The sequence below is a fragment of the Pelophylax lessonae genome (genome assembly GCF_965119305.1).
Source record: "Pelophylax lessonae genome assembly, chromosome: 6".
Taxonomy (NCBI): domain Eukaryota; kingdom Metazoa; phylum Chordata; class Amphibia; order Anura; family Ranidae; genus Pelophylax; species Pelophylax lessonae.
In genome coordinates this window covers 310,964,353-310,981,758 of record NC_138773.1, presented here as the reverse complement: position 1 = coordinate 310,981,758, position 17,406 = coordinate 310,964,353, and the positions used below count along the sequence as shown (strand labels likewise).

The window sequence follows — 17,406 nt, the reverse complement described above, 5'->3', positions numbered from 1 at the left end:
TCCTCTCTCGCTCTCTCTCTCTCTCTCTCTCTCTCTCTCTCTCTCTCTCTCTCCTCTTCCTCCTCTCTCCTCTCTCTCTCGCTCTCTCGCGCTCTCTCCTCTCTCCTCTCTCTCTCTCTCTCCTCTCTCTCTCTCTCCTCTCTCTCTCTCTCCTCTCTCTCTCTCTCTCTCTCTCTCTCTCTCTCTCCTCTCTCTCTCTCTCTCTCTCTCTCCTCTCTCTCTCTCTCTCTCTCTCTCTCTCTCTCTCTCTCTCTCTCCTTTTCTCTCTCTCCTCTTTTCTCTTGATAATCATGGATCGCTGCAGTCTCCTGTTATCTCCACCCTCATCCAGCCCCTTCCATCTCTGCAGCTCCCCTTGGCTCTCCTTTGACTCATCCCTCCTCCATTGCTGGCGAACTCTCACAAGAGTGAGTGAGAGAGAGAGCTGTACATGATGTCATTAGCCTAGGTTAGAGGAAGAGGGCTGTATAAGGTATTTACTAGCAGAAAAAACAAATGGTTTACTATGCAAAGCTAAAACAACAAGGGCAGATGAGTTAATGGATGGAAAGATGAAAAAAATGACCGAAGGTCCACTTTATTGTGGTAAAGCTTTGCTTATATAGAAGTTCATGGGATCTGACATGGTGGTAGATTAGATATGTCGGCTCTGCTTACTAATGATGTACAGTGATTGTGCTTTACTGTTCCTCTGTCCTGCCCATAATAAAGAAAATCTGTATGATACAGAACTTAAAGGAAGATCACAGGACGGTGATCCATCCACAATGTGTGGCCCCATCCCTAGTAGAAGTCTTGTGTAGTCTTGTCTTGCACACTGCTTGGCTCCTTACCTGGCTTGGTAGATGATGAAGACAGAATAATTGGCACTGATTTGTGGAAAAAAACATTCCAGGCTCGGGAGGCAGGGGAACGCACCATTCCTGGCTGCCGACCATCTCCCTCTCCAGGTGAAATACTTCCTGTCCTCTCTTCAGAGGAACGCTGGAGATCTGGAATGTTGGTGAGATCGCCGCCATTCGCTGGTAAAGGATGACAAAATCAGTAGCGACCTCCATGGGAAACGGCTTCCATAGTATTCACAAGAATGTATGTGAAAGTATCCATGTCAGCCCAGAAAATGATCCATCTGACATTTACATACCTCCGCTGTCAGCTCATTGTTCTGCGAAAGAAGCTTTTTAACCCTTTCACTGCCGGAGCGGTTTTGGCATTTTTTTTTTTTTTTCAAAGGTTTGAAAAAAAAAAAATTTTAGGCTCCATTCACATATAGGTGTCTCAGATCGCAGGCAGAATTGCCGTGATTATGCCCGCGATCCCGAACTACTGCAAGCCGTGGGATTCCCGTGACTTGCAATGGCACCCCAAATGCGGCACGATTTTGCCATGAATGTCGCCCGATGAATCGCGGTAAAATTGCGCAAACAGAATCGCGGGATACTTGTCGCCCAAAAAAAAAGTACAAGAACTCCTTTTGGGGGACAGGCGTCCCGCCATTCTAATTGCGTGATTTTACTATGTTACTTGTGTATTATAAATAAATTGTGTTGTTTTTTTCTATTATGTACATTGTTTGGTGTATATTGACATGTACGGTTATTTATTTCAGATACTGTGTCATTAAAAAGGTTTTCTCTATATGCATGTATACTTGGATCCTGAAGAAGCTCAACAAGTGTGAGCGAAACGCGTAGATCCACAATCAGATCATATGGTCCATTCTTAGGGTATCTGGCCATCCGGCCATAGAGCTTCTGTATGGACCAACCGTGTACACACGGGGACATCTATAATAAACAGCAATGAATTGCCTTCTAATCATCTTTGAAAGATGCTGGCTGTAATCCCGCATCCCCTTAGGGTCCACATCCCTCCAGTCCCTCTTGCCGTATCACGTGTTCTGACCCCTGGCTATCTCCCTACATAACTCATTACTTCATCTGTATAAAGGCTGTTGATTACTATAGATGTCCCCGTGTGTATATTGTTGGTCCATAAAGATGCCCTATGGCCCTGCCCAGTGCACGTGATCAGGAGGGAGGGATTCACATTGGCATTTTTAGTATAAATTTGAGGATGATGGACCAGCTCTGAGGAAGGGAGCATGCCTCTCGAAACACGTCAATGGTCCTAAGCACAGGGACTTGTCCTTTGCACATGAGGTGGACTTGTTTTTATGCCATTTTAATCTTCATGTTTGTGAGTATGTTTTTGGCATTCAATAAATCATAAGAAAGTATCCAAGGGTAATTTTATTTTTTTTAAATCCGCGGTGGTGTAAAAACTACAACAAAAAAAACCCAATAAGCGAACACAAAAAAGGTGCATGTAAACACACGCTAAAAAGTGCACTTAGGGGTTTTTCCACCACCCCGAAGGGGTAGGACCTCTACTCTGATCCCCCGGGGTGCAAGGCTCCTGACAGGGAAAAAGAGTTTCCAATGGTCTGCCTAGCCAGAAGGCCTGGCAGACCCCGTTCTTCTTGGCAGGCGAAGCCACACCCTAATACTAGGTCGAGGGGCTCTCCCGAAGAGAGACCCCCCCCAGGGACAGAGGAGGAAGGAACCAGAAGGCCACACATCCTCCCGCTAGACTTCAGGCTAAGCCCAAGTACTCACACCCTCCATCCTAGTGAGAAGAAAGTGAAAGGTGACAAACGTGGGAGAAAATAAATAAATAAGTGGCCGTGCATGGTGAATTGGCCTAGACCAGTGGTGGCGATCCTTGGCACCCCAGATGTTTTGGAACTACATTTCCCATGATGCTCAACTACACTGCAGAGTGCATGAGCATCATGGGAAATGTTGTTCCAAAACATCTGGGGTGCCAAGGTTCGCCACCACTGGCCTAGACCCTGAGACCTAGTAGACAAAAATTGCCCCCGAACTTAGCCAAAAGGCCAGGTCCTAAAAGGCTCAGTGCAGAAAAAAGTGTTTGGAGCTGTAACCATGTTCCGGGTCACACATTGGGGTCCCACCCCCAAGTGTTACTAAGAGCACCTCTGGGGCAACCACTCCCAGAGGGCACAGACACTGCGGACTCTCTGCCTTCCCAGCCCATGGCCAGACAAGGTAGAATGTTCGAATCAGGAGGTTATGGACCCTTCCAGCTTTCTCAGGGAGAACTTACTCCTGGCCCCCAATTACCTATGGGCACTCCGGTTTCAGTTCCTGCCCATACTAACCTTCCAGGTCCCCATCACTCCAGCAGGTTTGCATAGCCGCCACCCAACCTCGGCCAGGTCAGATGAAGGCACAGCGCCCCCACTAGATCACTGATAAGAACAGGTACTACACTTGATCTTAGCCAAAAGGCCAAGAAGCAAGGGTAATTTTTAAAGCCCGTGGTGTGTGAAAACACTGAGACTATCACCCGGTGCCTAAAAAAGTGCACACACGCAAACGTGAAGAACACAAAAGTGCACAGGGTGTGCGAAATGATCCTTCCTCCAAAGAAGATGGACCCTGACCTTGATCCCCCGGGGTGCAAGACTCCTGATAGGGACTGAGGTACTTCCATGGTCTGCCCGGCCGAAACCAGGCAAACCCTGTTCTCTGGGAGGACTGCCGAAACAGCCCACCCCAAGTACTAGCGTCCAAGGGTAATGCACTAGGTGCTTGCGCCACTTTTTTTTTTTGTTTCTAGACTTTGGAGATCCCCCCATCTGAGTGAGCGCTTGGGACATTTAGCTGTTTACGATGCATAAATCTATTTTTAAAAAACACACGCTGGTGTTATCATGCTTTAATAGCGGGCATCTGGCCCCAACGCAGTGGTGTTATCATGCTTTAATAGCGGGCATCTGGCCCCAACGCAGCAAAAAATGTTGGCTCCACGCTGCCGTCTTGCAGGCACGGCAAGGGTTAAGGCACAGGAAACCATCTGCATGTACAGTTTGATTTTTAAACATGTGCAGAAGTAGAGAACCCTCCTCTCCCTCCACCTCTCCCAGCTGTGCTCCCTCCCACCTGGCCTGATCCAGGACCTCAGCTCCCCCCCTCCATTCGCCTATCCTACTGCTGCTGCTCTCTCCAGCATGAGTGTTGTAATGTTTTTTCCCTACTCTTGGATTCCATGCCCTTTAAGGCTGCACAAATCAGTCAAACAGCCAGGAGTTGTTGTTGGGTGTGTATGTGTTTTGCTTGGAGTGCGCTGCGCTTAAGAGGGGGAAAAAAATAAAAAATACAGGCGAATGGATAAGGAGTAATAAGATCCCCCCCCCCTCCTCCTCCTCTTCTTCTTCAGTGTGTTTCAAGCTTGCAAGCTTTTCCATAGTCAGCCCCACGCGGCTCACACACAGGAATACGGCTCTCACTGGCTTGCATGACACCGCTGATACCTTTTTGCAACTTTGGAAACTTTTTTTGGCTGTCAGTGGCAACTTTTTGGACACTTTGCATCTCCTTTTTTTTTGGCACTTGCTGCATGCCCTCTTCACCCCTCCGCCAAGGTGAGATGGGAAAAGGAAGGCGGGGGAGAGAGTAGATTGGCTGTTTTGTTTTCTTTTATTTCTTTTCCGCCTGCTGCCCAGATAAGCGTTGGATTTTGCAAAAGTGGGGACGGCGGCACCTGGTTGGTACGGCACAAGGATCTTCGTTGCAGAGGTGTAAGGTGAGCTGCAAGGGGGGGCAAATCATGTGGCTTTTGTGGTCGTTGGCAGTGGCCGTCTGTAATTAGTGTCTGTCGCATGGGAAGAATGCGGGATCCTGGCTGTCCGTGCCAGCCTTTGGTGGCGAGGGCTGAGAATTGTAGTTCGGCAACAGCTGGATAGCTGCTGGTTGTCCCAACGTTAACGACTGCAGCTTTTGGGGAACTACAGGTTCCAGCTTGCCCTACCTCTCTCCGAAGAGGCTCTTTAACATAATGGGTTAAAGCTCAATTATGACGGCAATTTTATGTAAATTTACGTAAATTTTTTGTAAAATTTTTGGAAACTTTATGGATTTTTTTTGGAAATTTTATGGTAATTACCCCATTACTGTTTTTCCTAAACACCAATCTTTTATGTTATGAATTAATATTATGCGTGTTTTTGCCAAAATTCTATTCCGAAGAGGCTTTCTAACACAATGGGTTAAAGCTCAATTATGACGGCAATTTTATGCAAATTTACGTACATTTTTTGGAAATTTTATGTAAAATTTTTGGAAATTTTATGGAGTGTTTTTTGGAAATTTTATAATTGCTCCATTATTGTTTTTCCTAAACACCAATCTTTTATGTTATGAATAAATATTATGCGTGTTTTTGCCAAAATTCTATTCCGAAGAGAATCTCTAACACAATGGGTTAAAGGTCAATTATGACGGCAATTTTATGTAAATTTACGTAAATTTTTGGGAAATTTTATGTAAAATTTTTGGAAACTTTATGGTAATTATTCCATTACTGTTTTTCCTAAACACCAATCTTTTATGTTATGAATAAATATTATGCATGTTTTTGCCAAAATTGGATTCCTGTTGAAATCTTAGCTGGTGACGTTGTCAAAAATGTATTCTTATGTACGACATGTTGCAGTGTTTGGGTAAACATTGATTTTTTCGCAGGTAGACTCCTACAAATTGCTGTCACTGATTAGCCTTTTATGTGAAGGTATTGATGATCTTGTTATAGTTATGGTCTTCTAGATGGAGTTACTTTAGAGCTTTATCAATTTTATGTCTTGGTATGTTCTCTAAAAAAAAATGTGATGCTGGTGCTTGTAGTTCAGCAGTAGCGGGAGAGAGGGGGGCAGGGGGCACACATCTTTTTGAGCTTATTGGTCCTCAGCTGCCGCCGTGTGTCATTGATCTGCCTGGAGGCACTTTGACATTGTTTTGGGATTCTAAAAGAGGTTGTGGCCAGCTGACTGTGTGACATGCCTGGCTGCGGTGGAATCCCTAATGTTAAACTGTTTTTTTTTAAATCCCCATCCAAGTGTATTATTCTGGATCGCAAAATGTCAGTGTGTTGAGTATCTGGGTGTTGTAGATATGGACCCTAAGTGTTAAATAGTCATGGCTGTGAATATCTCAGAATATGTGTGTTCTAGTTGTGGACCCCAAGTGTGCACCATAGGTGTGAACCCAGAGCCTCATGTGCCATAATTGTGACCAAGTGTCTGTGTCCCAGAGTTTTGAACCCCCAAATGTAAGTATGTCATAGATATGAACCCCAAGTGTCAATGCTCCCCCAAATGTAAGTATGTCATAGATATGAACCCCAAGTGTCAATGCTCCCCCAAATGTAAGTATGCCATAGATATGAACCCCAAGTGTCAATGCTCCTCCAAATGTAAGTATGCCATAGATATGAACCCCAAGTGTCAATGCTCCTCCAAATGTAAGTATGTCATAGATATGAACCCCAAGTGTCAATGCTCCTCCAAATGTAAGTATGTCATAGATATGAACCCCAAGTGCCAATGCTCCATGGTTGTGGCCCTTAAGTGTCAATGTGCCAAAATTGTGGTTCCTAAGTGTTGGTGTGCAATAGATGTAAACCTTGTGTGTCATAGTTGTGGACCTCAAGTGTCTGCGTTCTATGGTGGTAGACCCCAAGAGTCAGCATGTCCTAATTGTGGACCCCAAGTTTCAACATGTAATAGTTGTGGAACCCAAGTTTCAGAATCTCATAGTGGTGGACCCTAAGTGTTAGCATGCCATAGTTGTGGACCCCCAAGTGTTAGTGTGTCAAAATTATGGACCCTAAGTGTCAGTGTGCCATAGTTGTGAACCCCAAGTGTCAGTGTGCCATAGTTGTGAACCCCAAGTGTCAGTGTGCCATAGTTGTGAACCCCAAGTGGCAAGATCCTATAGATATGAACACGAATTCTCAGTGTGCCATAGATCTGAACGCGAATTCTCAGTGTGCCATAGATATGAACAGGAATTTTCAGTGTGCCATAGTTGTTGACCTGAAGCATCAGTGTGCCATAGCTATGGACTGTCAAGTGTCCATGATCCATGGTTGTGAACCTCAAGCGTCAGTGTGCCATGGTTGTGAACCTCAAGCGTCAGTGTGCCATGGTTGTGAACCTCAAGCGTCAGTGTGCCATGGTTGTGAACCTCAAGCGTCAGTGTGCCATGGTTGTGAACCTCAAGCGTCAGTGTGCCATGGTTGTGAACCTTAAGCGTCAGTGTGCCATAGATGTGGAGCCCAAGTGTCAGTGTGCCATAATTGTGGATCCCAAATGTGTTGTGCACCTCAGTGTCATTGTGTCCTAGTTGTGGACCTCAAGTGTAAGGGTGCCATACATGTGAAGTGTGACTGTCAGTTTGTCATAGATGTGAACCCCAAGTGTCAGTAGTTGTGGACATTAGGGATTCAGCAGATTAGCATATTGACACTTGGGGTTTTTAACTGTGACATGGTTAGCATAATGCATCTAACAAGTGGGAACCCCTAAGCCGGATACCTTTTAGTTCGATTATGATCAACAATTCTGTTTAAGACTAAAAACCTATAACCTGTCTGCTATCCTGTTAAGGAACAAGTTCTGAATGAGTATCTTTAATTCTGGGTTTTGGGGTGGCTTATGCAAGTTGATATTTCATACAAATCTTTATTCTTATGGGAAGGGGTTGTCTCCCATCCCACCTTTCCTGGGGGCAGACCATCCACCCATACAACCCCTCGTGTGCTGATCTTTGCCATGTTGTCACACCCAAGTAACCGTTATCTGGCGCTACTGTCAGATGGCATTTAACATCTCTCAGGCTGCTTTATGGAATATAGATGACAGGTTCATGTGTCCCAGCATTGTATAACGATCACTTGTCTCAGAGCAGAAGACATTGTACAAGGATGAGAATCGGATGTACATCTAATAACAGTAGTAATATCAGGGACAGACAAATCCAGGATGCCAGGTGGCTGTGTTGCCTTTAAATTTGCGGCAATTCACTAAACATTTATGACCTATCGGTAGAAGTATGTTCCCTTGGTTCCTAAAGTGGACCTGTCATTAACATGTGCAGTAAATAGGTATAGGAGACATCACAGCATCGCAGGACAACCCTATGCTGGGTAACAAAGTTCCCCCCGTTTTTTCTGCTACCATTTAAAAAAGAAAAAAGATAAAACTGCTTCTGAGAGATTTCATGCTATCTAAAGTCTAGGGCAGTGGTCTCTGTGGCCCGGGGGCCGGATGCCGCCCTTTGCTTGCTTCTATCCGGCACAATTTCTTCCACTGATACCAATAATGGGGCATGATTGCCCCCAATTACACCAACAATGGAGCACAATTCCTCCCAATGACACCAACAATGGAGCACAATTCCTCCCAATGACACCAACAATGGAGCACAATTCCTCCCAATGACACCAACAATGGGGCACCATTCCTCCCAATGACACCAACAATGGGGCACCATTTCTCCCAATGACACCAACAATGGGGCACCATTCCTCCCATTGACACCAACTATTGAGCACCATTCCTCGCATTGACACCAACAATGGGGCACCATTCCTCGCATTGACACCAACAATGGGGCACCATTCCTCGCATTGACACCAACAATGGGGCACCATTCCTCGCATTGACACCAACAATGGGGCACCATTCCTCGCATTGACACCAACTATTGAGCACAATTCCTCGCATTGACACCAACAATGGGGCACCATTCCTCGCATTGACACCAACAATGGGGCACCATTCCTCGCAATGACACCAACAATGGGGCACCATTCCTCGCAATGACACCAACAATGGGGCACCATTCCTCGCAATGACACCAACAATGGGGCACCATTCCTCGCAATGACACCAACAATGGGGCACCATTCCTCGCAATGACACCAACAATGGGGCACCATTCCTCGCAATGACACCAACAATGGGGCACCATTCCTCGCAATGACACCAACAATGGGGCACCATTCCTCGCATTGACACCAACAATGGGGCACCATTCCTCGCATTGACACCAACAATGGGGCACCATTCCTCGCATTGACACCAACAATGGGGCACCATTCCTCGCATTGACACCAACAATGGGGCACCATTCCTCGCATTGACACCAACAATGGGGCACCATTCCTCGCAATGACACCAACAATGGGGCACCATTCCTCGCAATGACACCAACAATGGGGCACCATTCCTCCCAATGACACCAACAATGGGGCACCATTCCTCCCAATGACACCAATAATGGGGCAACCATTCGTCCCAATGACACCAACAATGGGGGTCTGCTGTTTCCTGGATGTCAGTGTGGAGAAGTGGCCATTCCTAGGCAGACTGTGTATGCGTGCTGAGCACTGTAGGTAACACACACATGTGATGCTGACCCTCCATGACTGATAGAACTAAAATCCATTGAATGAAAGGAGAAGGTCAGGGACAGTTTGGCTGAGGAGGACCCCTTTGGCTTTATCTGACTTGTTGGAGCTTCTAATGCACGGATCTCTGCCTTCCCACAGTACAAGCACCTCCCCCGCAGTGAGTAAGCACTCCCTGATGTTAATGCCATCACAGCCAGTGTCATGAAGAGTGACAGTGAATATTCTTAGCACTTATCACTGTATTAGTGTCACTGGTCCCCAAAAAGTGTCACTTAGTGTCCGATTTGTCCACCAAATGTATGACTACCAATGTATGGGGGCACTACCCTGACAATCAATGTATGAGGGCACTACACTGACTTCCAATGTATGAGGGCACTACACTGACTTCCAATGTATGAGGGCACTACACTGACTTCCAATGTATGAGGGCACTTCACTGACTTCCAATGTATGAGGGCACTACACTGACTTCCAATGTATGAGGGCACTACACTGACCACTAATTTATGGGGGAACTACACTGATCACCAATGTAGGGGAGCATTACACTGACCACCAATGTAGTGGGGTTCTAAACTGACCACCAGTGCAAGGAAGCTGTACTCTGACCACCAATGTAAGGGGGCGCTACACTGAACACCAATGTAGGTGGGCACTACACTGACCGGACATGTAAGGGGGCACCACACGGACTACTACTAATATAAGGGGGGACTACACTGACCAACAATGTAGGGGGCACTTTACTGACTGCCCATGTAAGGAGGCACTTTACTGACAGCCCATGTAAGGGGGCACTTTACTGACAGCCCATGTAAAGGGGCACTACACTGACTGCCCATGTAAGGGGGCACTACAATGACTGCCCATGTAAGGGGGCACTACAATGACTGCCAATGTAAGGGGGCACTACACTGACTGCCAATGTAGGGGGCACTACACTGACTGCCAATGTAGGGGGCACTACACTGACTGCCAATGTAAGGGGGCACTACACTGACTGCCAATGTAGGGGGCACTACACTGACTACCAATGTAAGGGGGCACTACACTGAGCACCAATGTAGGTGGGCACTACACTGACTGCCCATGTAAGGGGGCACTACACTGACTGCCAATGTAAGGGGGCACTACACGGACTACTGCCAATGTAAGGGGGCACTACACGGACTACTGCCAATGTAAGGGGGCACTACACGGACTACTGCCAATGTAAGGGGGCACTACACGGACTGCCCATGTAAGGGGGCACAACACTGACCACCAATGTAAGCAGGTACTTTTACACTGTGAGAGAACACTGTAGTTTTCATGGTCTGTGTTACTGCACCATTTATTCTTATATCTATGAGTTTCTGTACTGATAAAGTCCCGTGAAGCGGAGATAAACATTTATTAGCAAGTGGCTTCCATAAGACTGGAAAATGATTTCAGAGGTAATGACTGAGAAAGCCTTGCATTAGAATGTAAGCTCCTGTGGGGCCTAGTGACGATATGAAGGGCCAAGAAAGGCCAAGGGTTCTAAGAAGCCAGGTGGGGTGTTTGTCAATACAAAATCCAATTTTAGCGAGGAATAATATAACGCCCACCTCTGCATCCACCCAGAAATGTGTACCGGACCAGAACCGGCCCGATGCGTCCATTAATAATTCTTATGGTATAGCTGGTTATTGATAAGATCAGGAGGGAGGGCTGAATGCTTGTCATTCCTGGAATCCTAAGTCGTGTTTTTCCTCTTTGAGCCACTTCTGCATTTCTAAACTCATTTGCTTAACTATAGCTTTGTACCCTCCGCCAGGAATGCAGACCCGTCTATCTCCTGATCTGTAGCCAGCCAGAAGAGGAGGTTATGTGCTTACATGTCAGACGCTTGTTTGGCGTGTGCCCAGGTATGTGTTTTCGTGTCACATTTGATGTTTTATGTGCGTCCCGTGACAGAAAACACGGCTGTTGGTCCCGGCATGTTTTGCTCTCTTGTTTTTTTGCTAATGTCAAAAACATTACAAAAACATTTCCGAACATCTGGGAATTATGCTAGGCAAAAAAAAAAAATAAAGAGCGCGGAGCGAAATGGGAGGGTATCTGGGCTCCTTGGAAAGTGGACGCTAATGAGTGCAGGAAATCGCTGTTATTGTTGCTCGGGTTGGGGTCTTTGGGAAATAATTTAAGCATGTTACTGTTATGAGTTCGGCCAGAATGAAAGCGGGATTAGATAAATTGCTCAGTCGTGATGCATTTTGTTTTGGAAAATGCTTGTCGGCATCTGTTTTGCTAAAGCCCTAATGTAGAAATCTCCCACGCCTCTTCGCTTAGGTAAAGTGCAAGCGACCAATCATTTCTCACTGGGAATTTGCCTGTAGGTATCGCCGCATTATTGAGTTAAACCCCCAACTAAGCTTTCAGTTTATATCCTCCAAATACATGCTAGGGGCCTCAAAACAAAAAGCGTGCCTCAAAACAAAAAGCGTGCAAAGTCTTTTCTTTAGAAAGCAGCCACATCCTGAGTAGAAAAGACTATCTCCTGCCAGCATGCTGCAAAAAAGGACTCTTCCCATGCAGAAGCAGTGGTCTCTCTGCCAAGGTCAGACACACCACTTGCCCTCTTGAAAATGTAACCACGCCCCCTTCATAACCAGGCCATCTTTTGCTTTTTGGCACTGCGTTGCTTCAAGGCCCTGTTAACCACTTAAGCCCCGGAAGATTTTACCCCCTTCCTGACCAGGGGGTTTTTTGCAATTTTTTTACTGCGTGACTTTAACGGACAATTGCACGATCGTGCGACGCTGTACCTAAACGAATTTGACGTCCTTTTTTCCCCACAAATAGAGCTTTCTTTTGGTGGTATTTGATCACCTGTGCGATTTTTACTTTTTGCGCTATAAACAAAAAAAGAGCGTAAATTTAGCAAAAATAACAATATTTTTCACATTTTTTTATATGAAATTCCCCCCAAAAAAAGTAAAAATCTAAATTTTTTAACATTTTTGGCCAATTTGTTTTCTGCTACATATGTTTGGTAAAAAAAATTGCAAAAAGCGTATTTTGATTGGTTTACGCAAAAGCTATTGCGTTTACTAAGGGAAAGATTTCTGTCATTTTTGGTGTTTTTTTTTTAACGCGTAATAGCGGCGATCTGCGATTTTTATTTATTTTTATTTTTTTTTGCGGGACTGCGACATTGCGGCGGACAGATCGGACCCTTGACTGACATTTTTTACACTTTTGGGGTTACCAGTGACATTACTGCAGTAATCAGTGCTATACATATACACTGTTACTGCAAAATGACACTGGCAGGGAAGGGGTTAACTTTATTGGGGAGGGAGGGGTTAAGTGTGTCCCTAGGGGCATGCTTTTTACTGTGATTGGCTGTGGCTACTAGTGTAGGAACAGTGATCAATGGTCCTACATAGTAGAACCGTATGATCACTGTTTCTACACAGGGGAGAATGACAGGCGGCTTGTTTACATCAGCCGCCTGACTTTCTCCCTCTGCACCGATGATCTGCGAGTGACCGGTGGACATCGGGTCCGCCGGTCACACGCACTGATTTCCCTGTGAACGAGCCGCGGCGGCTCGCCCGCTATTGGCTCACAAAGAAGTGACAGGCAAGTGACGTAGATCTACGTCACTTTGCCTGGCCGGGGCTGACCGCCGCAGTAAATAGTCGTGCGGCGGTCGGCAACCGGTTAAAAATATGCTGTAATAGGTGCCATGCTTCTGACTTACCAAGATGTTGATGGTCGTAGAAGTATGCAGGTACCATAAAATGGAAGTTCAACCAGCCACAGCTCAAAGAACCCCAAGCAGTTCTTGAAGGAATCCTGATTGAGAATGGCTGCTATAGTGTGTCCCAGTTGATCAGGATTCAATGGCCCCTTACATCGGTGGTCAGTAGGAATATGAAACCCTCCGACATCTAATAAAGATAATTGGTGTCATGCTGCTGGTTTGCCAAGTGTTGATGGTTCCTGAAGTATGCAGGCACCAACAAATGGAAGGTCAACAATACACAGCTTAGAGAACCCAAAGCAACATTTGAAGGAACCCTGGGTGGAAAAGGCTGCTATAGCTTGTCCTAGTTAATTAGGAGTCAATGGCCCCTTACATTGGTGGTCAGTAGGAATACTTCAATCCTTACAGACAGCTAAACAAATACTAGAATTGGTGTTATGCTGCTGGCTTGCCAAGTGTTAATGGCCTTTGTAACGGAACCTCAGACCCACACTGTACTTGTGGTCTTCCGTTCCGTCACAGCCTTCTGTCACAGCCTCTGCAGGCACCATAAAATGGAAGGTCACCATACCACAGCCCAAGGAACCCTGGCCTTCCACAGAACCCTGGTTGGGAATGGCTGGAATAGTAGATGTGTTGCCTCAAAAACCTATTGTAAAACTAACAGAATATTTATAATCAAAAACAAATTGTAGAAGAAAAGTGTATTTCTGTTTCTAATCTTGGTTTTTCTGTAAACTTTATTAAAATAACCCTGACCCATTTAATAATCTACCTAGAAACAGAACTCCTCGTCTTACTCCTAAAGAAAGAAGCCTTTGTGGAGAAGTCTTAAAAAATGACAGTTGCCAAATATAGCCGGAGTATTGACGGCGAATACTTATGAAAACAAATTGTTCCTCATTAATCTTTTTGAACTTGGTTTTTCCAGACTGCCCTCCGTGGAATTTATAGCTCTTGTCGCCAGATGTATGGATTCTTGTTTACTCGATAAAATTAAAAATGAACATGACTCGCTTAGCCCTCCTTATCTGAGCTATTTGATTAGGTAACTTAAAACTCCGTGTACGTACCAAAATGCTTTCTCGATAACCTATCAAAAAATTACCTGTCTATAGGATAATGCCCTTTGTGTTCCTTCTGGCATGTCACTTGTCGAGTGGTGCGTTCAGAGATAGTTTAATTGCTCTTTGGCACACGTCTATACGGTACTTTGTTTGCATTAGCGACTCCAAATACATCAGCGGTTCTCTGGCTCGGTTACTTTTTACGACGTGTTGCATTATTGGGTATGGTAATGTTTTTATAAAGAAGTTCTTCAACTGTGCAAACATAGCAAATCAGTCAACGAAAAAATGGAGTTCCTTCAACTTGCCCCGTCAAGTCTAAAAGGCTCCTTATCTGGTTGCGGAGAAGACATGTAACTCCATATAGATTAAAATGTGTGGGCAGCAAAGTGGCTCAGTGGTTAGCATGGTGACCTTTAGGTGCAAGGTTCACAGGTTGAAGAATTTGTATGTTGGTCCTGTGTTTATGTGGGTTCCCACTGGGGGTTCTGGTTTCTTTCTGGTGTGTGTGTGTCTGTACATGAGGTCCATGAAGATAAAGGGCCTATTCACACCATGCCCATGTAGTTTTTGTGTGCTGACATGAGGTTTAGACATGTTGGACTATGTAATATTTTTCAAAGGACTGTATTGATTTGCTGGTTAATTCATCAGCATGCCAAAAAGATTTCTAAGGCAAGGCGATAGATTGGTGTGATTGATTTCTGTTGGGTTCCGCCATGTCCATGCCTGTAGGGTGACAATGTTGGACCATGCCTGGGCAATCAATGTTTTGTACTGACTGCCCGATAGTGACAATGGTGGACCATGCCTGGGCAATCAATGTTTTGTACTGACTGCCCGATAGTGACAATGGTGGACCATGCCTGGGCCATAATTGCTCTGGATTGACTGCCTGATGATGAAAACAGTAGACTATGCCTGGGCAATCATTGCTCAGGACTGACTGCCTAATGGTGACAATGGTGGACCATGCCTGGACAATCAATGCTCTGGACTGACTGCCTGATGGTGACAAAGGTAGACCATGTTTAGGCAATCATTGCTCTAGACTTACTGCCTGATGGTGGCCCATGCCTGGGCAATTATTGCTGTGGAGGGCCTATTCACACCATGCCCATGTAGTTCTTGTGTGCTGACATGAGGTTTAGACATGTTGGACTATGTAATATTTTTCAAAGGACTGTATTGATTTGCTGTTTAATTCATCAGCATGCCAAAAAGATTTCTAAGGCAAGGCGATAGATTGGTGTGATTGATTTCTGTTGGGTTCCGCCATGTCCATGCCTGTAGGGTGACAATGTTGGACCATGCCTGGGCAATCAATGTTTTGTACTGACTGCCCGATAGTGACAATGGTGGACCATGCCTGAGCCATAATTGCTCTGGATTGACTGCCTGATGATGAAAACAGTAGACTATGCCTGGGCAATCATTGCTCAGGACTGACTGCCTAATGGTGACAATGGTGGACCATGCCTGGACAATCAATGCTCTGGACTGACTGCCTGATGGTGACAAAGGTAGACCATGTTTAGGCAATCATTGCTCTAGACTTACTGCCTGATGGTGGCCCATGCCTGGGCAATTATTGCTGTGGACTGACTGCCTAATGGTGACAACAGTAGACCATCCCTGGACAATAGTGGCTGCTTGTACTCCCCATGAGGGGAAACTCCCTTCACGTTCCGGCCTAGAGATGCAACAGAAAGTTAGAGGAAATCTTCCGAAGCGAGGGGAAATCTCTTCTCGAGGCGGCCGTAGACTGTTCTAATCTCGACTGGTTCAGCAGGGACCAGATTTAGATTTGAACCATATATGGGTAGGCTTAATGTATCCAAGATGATCGATAAAGCACACCAAGACATTTTGGACAATTTCATGCTCCCAACTTTGTGGGAACAGTTTGGGGATGACTCCTTCCTGTTCCAACATGACTGCGCACCACTGCACAAAACAAGGTCCATAAAGACATGGATGAGCGAGTTTGGGGTGGAGGAAATTGACTGGCCTGCACACAGTCCTGACCTCAACCCCATATAACACCTTTAGGATAAATTAGAACAGAGATTGCGAGCCAGATCTTCTCGTTCATCAGTGTCTGACCTCACAAATGCACTTCTGGAAGAATGGTCAAACATTCCCATAGACACACTCCTAAACCTTGTGGGCAGCCTTCCCAGAAGAGTTGAAGCTGTTATAGCCGCAAAGGGTGGGCCATCTCAATATTGAACCCTACGGACTAAGGGCTCTTTCACACAGCCTGTCCGTTGGGCGGACTCCGTTTATCTCAGCGAGGGATCGATCCGCCGATCCCCCGCTGAGCAGGAGGATGACAGCTGTTCTCCGCACTGTATGCGGAGACACAGCTGTCAGTTCCCCATGCATCTCTATGGGGGAATCGGATGGGAACGGGCCGTCAGTCCGCTCTCATCCGATCCCATCCGATCCGCTGGTCGGATGGGAAATAGGGTTTCCATCTGTCCAGATTTGACAGATCGGATGTCAGCGGACATGTCTCCGCTGCCATCCGATGCCCCATAAGGATACATGGGGGGACCATTCAGAACCACCAAAAAAACGGACAGGCGGATCTGAATGATCCGCCTGTGTGAAAGGGCCCTAAGACTGGGATGCCATTAAAGTTCATATGCGTGTGAGGCTCTTTACCCATGTGATCAGCTGTGTCCAATCACAGCCAATCACATGTAAACACAGAAGTGTCGGTAATTGACAGAGTGTGAGGAGAGGCGATTGTTAGCATCTCCTTACAGGGGAGACCTGTATAGGAGGTAATCGGGGCACTGATCATCTGTGCAGAAAAGCTGAAAGCTGCCAATTGGCCTGGGCAGGAAGGGGGTGAAAGTGCCCGGTATTGAGGTGGTTAAATCTCGGACATGCCGTACATGCCGTATCTTCCAGTGTCCGCTGTGTATGGCGGTGCTGGATGCCGGGAACTCGGTGACGTCATCTGAGCGCAGTCTTGTCTGCCCGGCAAATTGTTGATGGAAGACAGATCCCCGTCCTCTGTCGGCGGGTACATTAAAATCCAGCTCTTCCCGCTGCAGGCTGACGCTCCGTATCAATGTAATGAAATGTAAATTCCCGCAGACTGTTTACATTAGCTGAGCCGGGCGGTTTTCTCAGCCCACTTTATCGGGTGAAAAATGGCGAGGAGACACGCTAAAAGCGATGCAACCCATATGTCCCATGTAAATGAGACTCCCAACCTGCACCCCCCCCCCCCTGCTGAGTTTTCCAGATTGGAGCGACTCATGATTTACAGATTGGATGGATTCTGCATGTGCACAAAAAGGGGGG

The 17,406-nt window shown here is 46.1% G+C and overlaps 1 protein-coding gene across 6 annotated transcripts in view; it reads left to right on the top strand.

Annotated features, from left to right (window-relative positions):
* The window catches only part of TNS1 (tensin 1), an 805,414-nt gene that overhangs the window by 397,984 nt on the left and 390,024 nt on the right, over positions 1-17,406 (top strand). The window contains exon 1 of one of the 6 annotated variants that reach the window (XM_082260252.1): positions 4,490-4,611. The exons of the other annotated variants lie outside the window; for them this stretch is intronic. The gene's annotated coding sequence lies outside the window, so the exon portion shown is untranslated. Of the gene's footprint in view, positions 1-4,489; positions 4,612-17,406 lie in introns of those variants that run through there. 6 annotated transcript variants of the gene reach the window in all.